Source organism: Hordeum vulgare, chromosome 1H (assembly GCF_904849725.1).
Source record: "Hordeum vulgare subsp. vulgare chromosome 1H, MorexV3_pseudomolecules_assembly, whole genome shotgun sequence".
Taxonomy (NCBI): domain Eukaryota; kingdom Viridiplantae; phylum Streptophyta; class Magnoliopsida; order Poales; family Poaceae; genus Hordeum; species Hordeum vulgare.
This window is the reverse complement of record NC_058518.1, coordinates 152,477,788-152,489,607: the sequence shown is the minus strand read 5'-3', so window position 1 is coordinate 152,489,607 and position 11,820 is coordinate 152,477,788.

Here is an 11,820-nt window from a genome sequence, read left to right as displayed (position 1 = left end):
CAGGTGCTTCTGGGCCGCTTCAGGTTCCCATCCTCCTCCATCAGCAGCTGCCAACGGCTGTCCCCAACCACCATCATCATCAGTAGCAGCAGCAGGTACCACTGGATCTTCAGGTGCTAGCGGCACCGCATTCCATCCCAACGCAGGGTACGGGGGCAGAGCAAATTGCAGGTTGTCATTCCATCTTCAGGTGCTAGCGGCACCTCGTGTTTATTTTCCTTCAATTGGTATCTTGTTTCCTTTTATTTGGCATGTGTCAATGGATATCTCATTCCTTGAGGTATCTTTTCATTGATATCCTTCAAGTGATAGTTTTTCATTTGGTATCTTATTATCACTTGATACCTTGTCTTTTGGTGTATTATCAACTTTGTGTTGAGTTGATTCTTGAAAGCCTTGAGCATGCATATTTACTATATATAGCTTCTTTTGCTTGCTTTCTTTCTTTGACCCAATATATAGGGGAAACTCCACCTTGTCATAAATTGGCTAAAGTGTGCATGAAATTCAAATTCATATCTATGCGCACATATGTATGTGGAGTTTGTCCTATGTATTGTTGGTTTTCTAACTCTTTGGTCCCAATGAGCTTGGGCACCATTTTGTTTGTTTTGTTGATCCAGGAACAATTGGAGATGCATTGGATGCTCGGCTCACCTATAAGGAAGGTGTTGAGACCATGTGATTATTGGAGCCAAGTTAGGATGATCAACGAACAACTATCTACTACATCAATCCAATATTGTCTCGGGAACAAGTATCTACTTCATGCATTCATTTCTCGCAAAGGCCCAAACCTGTCTTTTCTTTTCCAGGTTGCATCATGGCATGAATCTCTTGATTCGTTCTTGTAGTACTTGTTTCATTTCTCAAAGCATTCGAACGATGATGTCTTATTGCTAGTTGGGATGTCTTTGATGTTCGTATGTTGGAAGTTCATATTGTACAATAAGAAAATATTAGGCCATATGCTTCCAAGTAAAGATCTTATTGATATATTTATGACTTCATTTTGGATATCTTGTTTGTTCCTTCTTGTAACCATTTCATGTGTACATCCTTCTTTGTGGATATATATCATCATGATTGTCTTCTACTTAGAATCTTTTACACATGAGAGAAGTTACATCTCTAATTGATATCCTATTTTCTTTCACGTCCACTGTTGCATTTCCTTTTTCAGTTTTTGGTGGCTTCGTGAAAGGATTAGTCTTGAGTGCGTATCTTATTTTCCTACATCTTGATGCACTCTTTGTCCATAAAGATTATTTTTCCTCATGCTTGTCTTGATGAGGATTTTTCCATTTCGATTGGTATCCCTCCTCTTGACAAGGTTCTTATTTCCTATCTTCACCATGGGTTGTCACAAGCGTTGGTTCTTATTTTGTTTATTAGTAAGCTTGTGAACCCATTTTCTAGTATGTGTGTGTGGGAATGATATGTCTTGCACTTTGTGTCTCATTTCATCAAGACTATGTTGATGAGTAATGCTCATCCTTATCTTAGTCTTCTCAAGTGCTTTGCCATGACTCACACACATTATTTTGGTTGAGCCTATTCTTAAGCTGCTTCTTTTACATGTTGCTCAACCATTTGTTTTGTGCAAGTGATATGCTTATTGTCTCATCTATCTTCTTGCCCTCGATGTGTGTTTTTATTAATTTTGGGGGAGCAACGATCCTATTTTGTGCACTTGTATCAAATACAAAAAATCTCTTATGAGTGCACAAATCATGGGGAGCTTCTCTAGTTTTGATAAAACACTCTATTGCCTTTATCATAATATCTTTTATTCATGTGGTTCGAAGGACCATATGATTGTTTGTTCCATCTGGTATCTTTTGATTGCTTGCCTCTATTTTTTATGTCTTTGTGGCATACGATCCTTTTATTTGCTATCTTTGGGTCCTCAATATAGTTTGTTTTCCTCCAACTACTTATCATTGTATTTGTGTATTTCTTTGCACTCATTTGCTGAGAAGTACACACTTTTTGGAGGATCACCTACTATATTGTCTTTCTAAACTTTTCGTCCATTTTGGCAATCGATGCCAATGGGGGAGAAGTTTAGAGAGTTTACTTTGGATATGTTTAGAGGGTTTTGCTTTTATTGCGTAAGCATTTACATCTTGCACGCATGAATTATTGCTTTGTATGTGTGCGCTTGGTTATGCTTATTTCCTTGTATAAACTCTCTTGAAGTGATTGTCATCAATTACCAAAATGGGGGAGATTGTTAGAGCATATATCTCCATATGTGGTTTTGGTAATTGATGACAATTCCTATGGACTAATGGTTGCCTTAAGTTATATTTATAGGATTTGTCCATAGGCACTTCTTGAAGTCCATCTGTTGGGTTCAAGGAGTTTATATGATGACCAAGATGGTATTCAAGGTATTATCCAAAGAATATTCATAGAGACACAAGGTTGATCAAGATATTAGACAAAGAGTAAATCAAGATGATCAACACACAAAGCGTACAAGATGTACCGAGAGGGATCAAGTGAACCCATGGTATGGTAAGCATTGTCCATTACATGTTTTTGTACTAACCCATGGTCTTCGTGAGAGTTCTATGTGGGGTTAGGTGTGTCCCCATGGGCTTGCATCTAGAGGAAGATCTCATATAAAGTGTAAATGATGTACCGAGAGGGATCAAGTGATCCCATGGTATGGTAAGCATTGTCCATTACGTGTTTGTGTACTAACCCATGGTCTTCGTAAGAGTTCTATGTGGGGTTAGGTGTGTCTCCATGGCTTCCGTCTAGAGGAAGATCTCATACAACCCATGAAGGATGACATCAAGTGGTGATCGTCATCAAGATTGCGGTGTGCAAGTTCAAGTGGATCAACACGAAGATATCATGCTTGAAGCTTGCCGTCCATTGTGGTGGCAATGGACTTGTGAAGATATGCTGAAGAGTGGCTCACCCATAGTGAGTATGGGGGACCAATCAACTAGTCTTCATCAAGCCAACGCAATCAAGAAAGGTTGGCCATCTTGAGTAAGCCAAGATCATAATCATCTAGCTCAAGAGGACGAGGTGCAAGGTATACGTTTGCCCTTGATAGGTTTTCTGTTTTAGGATAGATTGGTGTACTGTCAAGGAGGGCTCTCAAGTGAGTAGCTTGATCGTATCGTTTGTTTAGAGCTCAAACCATTTGCATCCTTGCATCATACTTCTTGGTTCTTGTTTGGTGTTTCTCTTTGTGAGTTTTAGAGCTTATGGTCATCTTCATGACAAGCCCGAGTTCATCGAAAACGGAGTCCATATGCATCTTCTATGATGTTTTCGTTGTTGGGAGTTTTTACCGGTCTTATTCGAAGAAGGGTTCTCAACATTTTCTTATGGGACTTTTCTCACTTGCTTATTATTGATATTTCTATCAAGATTGTGTTAGCCCATGTCGTTAGCTTTCCAACAAACTTGGTTTCGTTGAAATCGGAGTCCGTATGCGAAAGTTAGAGCAGTTTCAGTATCCAGCGGTAGTACCGCTTCTCGTGCGAGCGGTAGTATCGCTCGTGTAGCGGTAGTACCGCCCCCGGAGCTGTAGTACCGCCCCCGAAGTGGTAGTAATTTCTTACTACCGCTCCCTAGCGGTAGTACCGCTTCGGGACGGTAGTACCTCTCTCTGAGCGGTTGTTCTTCGTCGGACTTTTTGCGAAGACTTTCTCTAGAGGTAGTACCGCTAGGGTTTAGCGGTAGTACCGCTAGGGCTAGCGGTAGTACCGCCAGGGCTAGCGGTAGTACCGCTGTGGTCGGGCTGTAAGTGGGGGTAACGGTCTGATTTCTTCCCCCACTATATAAAGGGGGTCTTCTTCCCCCTTGGACTGATCTATCTGTTGAGCTCGTGTTCTTCATCCATTGTTGACCTTCTTAGAGCTTGCTAACTCTCAATCCCTCCAATGATTCTTGCTAGTTCTTGAGGGAAAAGAGAGAAGAGATTTAGATCCACATTTCCACCAATCACTTTCTCCTCTATGTGAGGGGAACCCCTTGGATCTAGATCTTGAAGTTCTTTGTGAGCTCCTTGTTCTTCCTCTCATATTTCCCTGTAGCTTTTGTTGTTGTGGAGGGATTTGAGTGTGAGGGACTTGACCACTTTGTGTGGTCTTGCCATTGCATGAGTTGCATCGCCACGGTGATACGTGGAAGTGAAGTTTGAGAAGCCATATTTCGTTTTGGTACTTAGTACCATAGAGATTGTTCTTCGTGGATGATTTGGCGTCCTAGAAGCTTGGTGGTGTCTTGGAGATCAATCATTGTGGTGTAAAGCTCCAGGCAAGCGTCGGGGTCTCCATATAGGTTGTGGAGATTGCCCCGAGCAATTTGTACGGGTACCGGTGACCGTCCCCAAGGTTTGCCATTTGTACGGGTTCGGTGACCGCCCTCAAGGGTCCCTTAGTGGAATCACTGCATCTTGCATTGTGCAAGGGTGTGAGGAGATTACGGTGGCCTTAGTGGCATCTTGGGAGCATTGTGCCTCCACACCGCTCCAACGGAGATTAGCATCCACAAGGGTGTGAACTTCGGGATACATCATCGTCTCCGCGTGCCTCGGTTATCTCTTACCCGAACCCTTTACTTATGCACTTTACTTTCTGATAGCCATATTGTTTCTTGTCATATATCGTGCTATCACTTAGTTATTTATCTTGCTTAGCATAAGTTGTTGGTGCACATAGGTGAGCCTAGTTGTTTTATGTTTTGTGCTTTACATATTAAACGTTACTTTTATTCCACATTTGTTCAAGACTAAATCGTAATTATTTTAAAGCGCCTATTCAGCCCCCTCTAGGCGACATCCATGTCCTTTCAATATGCCTAGTTGATGTGAGACTATCTTCTTCCTTTCTTTTTGCAACCTCCACCACATTCTATTCCACCTATAGTGCTATACCCATGGCTCACGCTCATGTATTGCGTGAGAGTTGAAAAGGTTTGAGAACCTAAAAAGTGTGAAACGGTTGCTTGATTTTCACCGGGGTTGTGCATGATTTAGATACTTTGAGTGGTGAATATGGAGCATAGCGAGACCATATGATTTTGTAGGGATAACTTTCTAAGACCATGTTATTTTGAAAGGAAGCAATTACCTTATTAATATGCTTGAAGTATTATTGTTTTTATGTCAATATAGACTTTTGTTTTGAGTCTTATGAATCTGAATATTCATGCCACATTAGAGAATATTACATGGATAAATATGTTAGGTAGCATTCCACATCAAAAATTCTGTTTTTATCATTTACCTACTCGAGGACGAGCAGGAATTAAGCTTGGGAATGTTGATACGTCTCCAATGAATCTATAATTTTTTATTGTTCCATGCTATTATATTATATCTTTTGGATATTTTATATGCATTAATATGTTGTTTTATATTATTTTTGGGACTAACCTATTAACCTAGAGTCTAGAGCCTAGTGTCAGTTTCTGTTTTTCCACATTTTTGAATATTGCAGATAAGGAATATTAAACGGAGTCCAGACGGAATAAAATCTCTGGAAAGATTTTTTCTGGACTAGAAGACACGCAACACACTTGGAATAGGGGTCAAGGCAGTTGCCGGGAGGCCACAAGCCCGCAGGGCGCGCCCTCGTGGAGTGGCCGCGTCCCTTGGCTTGTGGGCCCCCTGCACGTCTCCTAACCCTAATTCTTCACGTGTAAAATCCCAAATATTCCAGAAACGCCAAAAAGAGCCACGAGAATACTTTTATGCTTCCGGGAGCCTCTTTTCCCAAGAGATCCAATATGGGAGCCTTTTCCGGTAATCTACCAGAGAGGGAATTGATCACGGAGGGCATCTACATCAACTCCATTGCCCCTCCTATGATGTGTGAGTAGCTCACTACACACCTACGGGTCCATAACTAGTAGCTAGATGGCTTCTTCTCTCTCTTTGATCTTCAATACCATGTTCTTCATGATCTTCATGGAGATCTATCTGATGTAATACTCTTTTACGGTGTGTTTGTCGAGATTCGATGAATTGTGAGTTTGTGTTTAGATTATCCATGAATATTATTTGAGACTCTTCTGAATTTTTATATGCATGATTTCATATCTTTGCAAGTTTCTTCGAATTATTTGTTTGGTTTGGCCAACTAGATTGGTAATTCTTGCAGTGGGAGAAGTGCTTAGTTTTGGGTTCAATCTTGCGGTGTCCTCACCCAATGACAGTAGGGGTAGCGAGGCACGTATTGTATTGTTGCCATCAAGGGTAAAAATATGGGGTTTTCATCATATTGCTTCAGTTTATCCCTCTACATCATGTCATCTTACTTAATGCATTACTCTGTTCTTCAGGAACTTAATACTCTAGATGCAGGCAAGAGTCAGTCGATGTGTGGAGTAATAGTAATAGTAATAGTAGTAGATGCACAATCGTTTCAGTCTACTTGATACGAACATGATGCCTATATGCATAATCATTGCCTTGGATGTCTTCATCCACCATAATAATCAACGTCAATAATTATGAAGATATCCAAGGCAATGATTATGCATATAGGAGTCTCCAAGGGTCGCCGCCCATCTCCACGTATGTCCTTGCCCGCCATCACGGACGAACGGGTAACCGCCCCATCAATCCAATCCACGACACTGTGGCGTTTGCCACGACACTGTGGCTTTTGCCACGACCAGGCCTTTAAGCCACGCGCACCCGCTGTGATATCCGTGCAATTGAAAGGACCATGATGTCGCCTAGAGGGGGTGAATAGGAGTTTTAAAAAATTCTACGAATTTGGCTTTATCCTAATGCGGAAATAAACTAAGAGGATACTTTTCAAGCACAAATCCTTAATATACTAGGCTCAACTACGTGCACCAGCAACTTGTTCTACTAAGATGAACACAACAAGAGTACTCACAAGCACAAGTAAGTTACACAAACTTACTTGAGCAATATCACAAGATATGTAAATGTATGACACAAATTAGCAAAACACACTAAACACAAGATATGACGATAGTAGCAAGTATGAACTACGGGACATAAAGTGTAGGCCTAAATGATTAATCTTTATAGGGAAATAGCCAACACAATATAATGAGTACAACAATATGTAGTGAATGTGCGCTCAAGTAACCAAAGCAAACCATATGTAAGGAGTTAGGGTTAGGGATACCCGAAGTCACAGAGACGAGGATGTATCCTGATGTTTACTTCCTTGGAGGGAAGCTAGTCACCGTTAGAGAGGTGGATGTTACCACGAAGGCACACCAATGCCAAAAAGGCTCACCCTATTCTCCTTGAGACAACACCACTAAGGCGTTTCTCAACCACTTGTGGTAGGCCTTTGAGGTGGCCTCCAAACCCTCACAAACTTTCCGGGGGTAATCACAACTGTTTGATTCCTCTCCAAATAACTCCTACCGCCTAGAAGTATCCAACCTCCAAGAGTAACAAGATCACGAGCACTGCTCAAAACTTGCTCAAATCACAAATAGCTTGGGTTGAGAGGAAGAGAGGGAGACGATCTATCTTTTGGCTGGACCAACACTCAAAGGAACTCACAAATGCTCTTGATATCTAAGATTTGGTTTAAGCAAATGGGAGTGAGAGAGAAATATGTTCATGGAATGTTTCAGCTGTGTTGGACAACTCCCACTCGAGGTGGGAGAAGACTATATATAGTGGTGGTAGAAAAATGGCCGTTGGAGACACTTATGTTGTGCACTTGCCGGACGTCCGGTAGTTCACGGTCGTCCGGACAGACAATGGTCAATTGCCCGAAGATGCACAAGATATCAGTTTATCGCAGTATATGGTGGATAGGTGATTAGCATACGAAGACCATAAGATGTTGGCCGTCCGAAGATACATAAAGAATTAGGTCAGCACAGCATCTCGTGATAGGGTGAACATCATACAGACGTCCGGGGCATGGTCGCTCGAAAATGGTCGGAAGTCCGACAATTTGAAACTGTTGAGCGGCAACGGATTTCCTACCGTACTCGGACGACCGGTCCTCGGACTACAGGATGAGCCGGAAGTCCGAGGGTTTGAATATGTTGGTTGGCTCTGGATTTCCGGAGGACGTCGGTCATCCGGCGTCCGGACGTCCGAGAACCACCGGACGACCGGACAAGAGCAGACCAACAAGAGGAAGATAGAGAAAGAGGAATTGCCTAGAGTTTTGAGCAAGTGTCTTGCGAGACCCAGTGATCCCCTCTTAGTAGTGCGGGATCCCTAAAACTCAAGAATCATAAAAGAGCTACACTACATAGCTACGGATAATCTATTCTTGAGTGTATATGTTTATTCGGTGATCATCACTCCACACCACTAATGTCAAAGGAACTAATACCTTTGAGTCAAGCCTTTCACTTGAGCTTGATGTTATCGTTTCTTCTTGGCTCAAGCTGAAGGCAAGACATTGATGAAGTCTTTAAGTAGCTCTCCCATACACAATGTGGAAAGCCTTGCTTTGTATTCATCTTCACTTGTCCATCATGTGAGCATCCGCAAGCTTCAAGCATGTAATCCTTAGGAATGGTTATCTTGAACTTGCCCTTGTCAAACATGATCATGAACACTTGATGTCATCCTATCATGGACACTTGGAATCTCTTTCTTGATTCGAGACCATGTGAATTACCTAACCCTCATAGACATAGACAACACATAGTATGGGTTAGTACACAAAGTGCAATTGACAATTACTTACCATACCACATGATCCATGTGGTATATCATTTGCGCTTGTGTGATGACCAACTTTGAGTTAACTCTTTGATCTTCGTCTTGGTCAACATTTATCTTTGATCCATGATTAATCTTGATTTCTTGAAGGCCCTATTTATTTTTTGTTAGGCTTCATTTCTTTAAGAAATGATTACTAGTATCTCAATTCATTATGACCATATCAGGTTTCTCCATGAATCTCATATTGGCTATAACTTGCTCGTATTCATGATACAACATGTGAGCTCATCATGATCCTATTTTGAAGACATATGTAGAATTCTTCTCTTTAATTATTTTCTCAAGATCTTGATCCATCATGGTTCAAACCATAAGTCAAGGCATGAGTATGTGTGAGATCCTCAATGAACTCCACATAGATCACATCTTGTTCATCACATGGAATTCATCTTGATAGTATCATATTTGATTCAATCATTGAGCTCATCCTTGATGCATGCACAACAATATGTATATGACATTCATTGAGAATTCATTCGAGCTCCTTCTTGCATATTCATGGAACAAGCATACTTCAATTCATCCAATATTCTTCATGCATTGCAAACAGAACATTCCTTCAAATGTACAACTCAATGCAAACATTAGTCCATTTGGATTGTCATCAATTACCAAAACCACACATGAGAACTATATGCACTTTCAATCTCCCCCATTTTGGTAGTTGATGACAATCTCAACAAGAGGATTTATATAATGAATTTTAACACAAGTATGCAATATACCCAAGGATATATTAAGTACTTGGGATGGTTTTGATAGCTTCAAGTGTCACAAACATACTTGAGCTTATCACTTGCAATTTACCCAAGGATATATTGAATACTTGGGATGGTTTTGATAGTGTCAAGTGTCACAAAGATACTTGAGTTTGCCACGCTCGGCGTACTAACATCAAAATACCACACAATATATAGAGCAAGCTCCCCCACAATATATGCATGTGTGAACGAACTATGAATTTGCTTGCATATATTGGTTGACATAAACTAGGTGGAGTTTTCTCTATATATATATTCATTCATGCAATAAACAATAAGCCATAGGCACTTTATTTTGGATTAGCTTAAATCCTCTAAGCTTCTCCCCCATTGGAAACAAATGCCAAAATGGGACAAATCTCGAAGACAATGAGTTCCTCCTTAGAGTATGCATATTATAAGATGCGAATGAAATAGAATGCACATATTTAATGACAAGAAATTTGAGGAGCTCGTGATCTAGAGATTGCAATAGATGTGATATGAAAATAAGCATTCAACGTATGAGAAAACATTCAAAGATCCAAACAACATATTTTGGACAAGATATAATGTAAATATCCAAATCAATCATTATGATAAGTATGGTCCAAAATATATCCTAGCGCATGAGTGCATAAGATTATATGCAAAACATATAAGCACTCACTTCGCAACCTCTTACCGATACCACCAATGAATCAATAAGGAAGGAATCAAGTGACCGGCAAGGATCAAGTGATATCGCAAAGATGGGAGCTTACTTATGTGCACAAATTTCTAAGTGGACAATAGTCGTCTACGTATCCACACCGAAACTTGCATACATAAAATAGTCAAAATTGATAAGAACATGATATACACAAGTAAATCCATTATCATACACATGTTATCCTATCACAAGAGTAAGGCACATGGCACAAAGACCATGGCAGAAATTCATCTCATTTGTTTAACCATGAATTTCTAAGAAGATACCAAATACTATGACCAATTATAGTGTTTTTGGATTTTTTTATATAAAAATTGCAGATGAGAGTATGATACGTCCCAAACGTATTTATAATTTCGGCTTCTTCCATGATCTTTTGGGTGACATTGTTATATGTTTTGCTACACTTTTATATCATTTTACACATATTTGGACTAACCTACTAACTCAGTGCATCCAGTGCCAGTTTATGTCTGCTGATGTCTATTTTGCACGGGCTTTTACCCAATTTTCCGAAGCCCGAAAAATTCCACAAAAAATATATAAAAAATCAGCGAAACAGAAGCTTCCAGATCACCGAAGATGGGCCAGAGGGGGGTAAGGGCCTCCCAGGCGGCCTGCTGGCGCGGCCAGGCCCTAGGCCACGCCAGGAGGTCGCCTGGGTGGGTCCCACCTCCTCTGGTGCCCTCCTTTGGCCTATATTTAGAGTCCCGAGAGGAAACCCTCACAGATTTTCTGGAATCACGAATTTCTCCATCGTTTCGCCGCCACAGCGCTTCCGAGATTGGGAGCGTCAGGAGACCTCTTCCCAGCACCCTGCCGGAGGGAGGGTTGACCTCCGGGAGCTTCTCCACCACCATGGACGCTTCCAGGACGTGCCATGAGTAGTCCTCCTTGGACCATGGTTCCATGACCAGTAGCTATGGGATGTATTCTCTCCAATCTTGTGCTTCAATGGTTAGTCCTTGTGAGCTGCCCTACATGATCAAGGCATATATGTAATTATCTTGGTATTGCTATGCTCAGTTTGTTGGGATCCGATGGATTATGAGATTATTTTTAGATTGTTATGAGTTATATATTTGATTATCCTTTTATATTATGTTCCTTAGTGATTCATGCATGTTCTCCCTAGCTATTTATTGCTTTGGCCAAGTAGTAGATTGTAACTCCAAGAGGAAGCATTATGCATGATTGTGGGTTCATGCCCCTCGATGTCTAGCTTGAGTGACGGAAACATGAGACTAGGGGATGTGCTTGTTGCCACCAGGGAGAAAAAACGATGCTTGTGACCATAGTTGCAATGATTGTTTACCTTACGCATAGTTCGTTAATGCAGTTGTCTGTTGCTTTGAGTTTACACTTTGGGTGGGGCTCGCAACTTAATACCGGCGAGATGTTTTGGATAGATATCGCAAGGTGGATGATTAGTAAGTAGATGCTGATGAATAAACGATCGACTTGTCTTGGCGTACTTCCCATTACTATTGAATCTCTAACTATCAAGGAGCATAATTAGCATTGCGGTGCGATCATAATTCTGTCAATTTCCCAACTGTGATTTGTTTACCCAAGCATAGTTGTTTATCGTATTTTGGGAGAGATACATCACTAGTGAACATCATGTGACTCCGGTCCATATCACCATC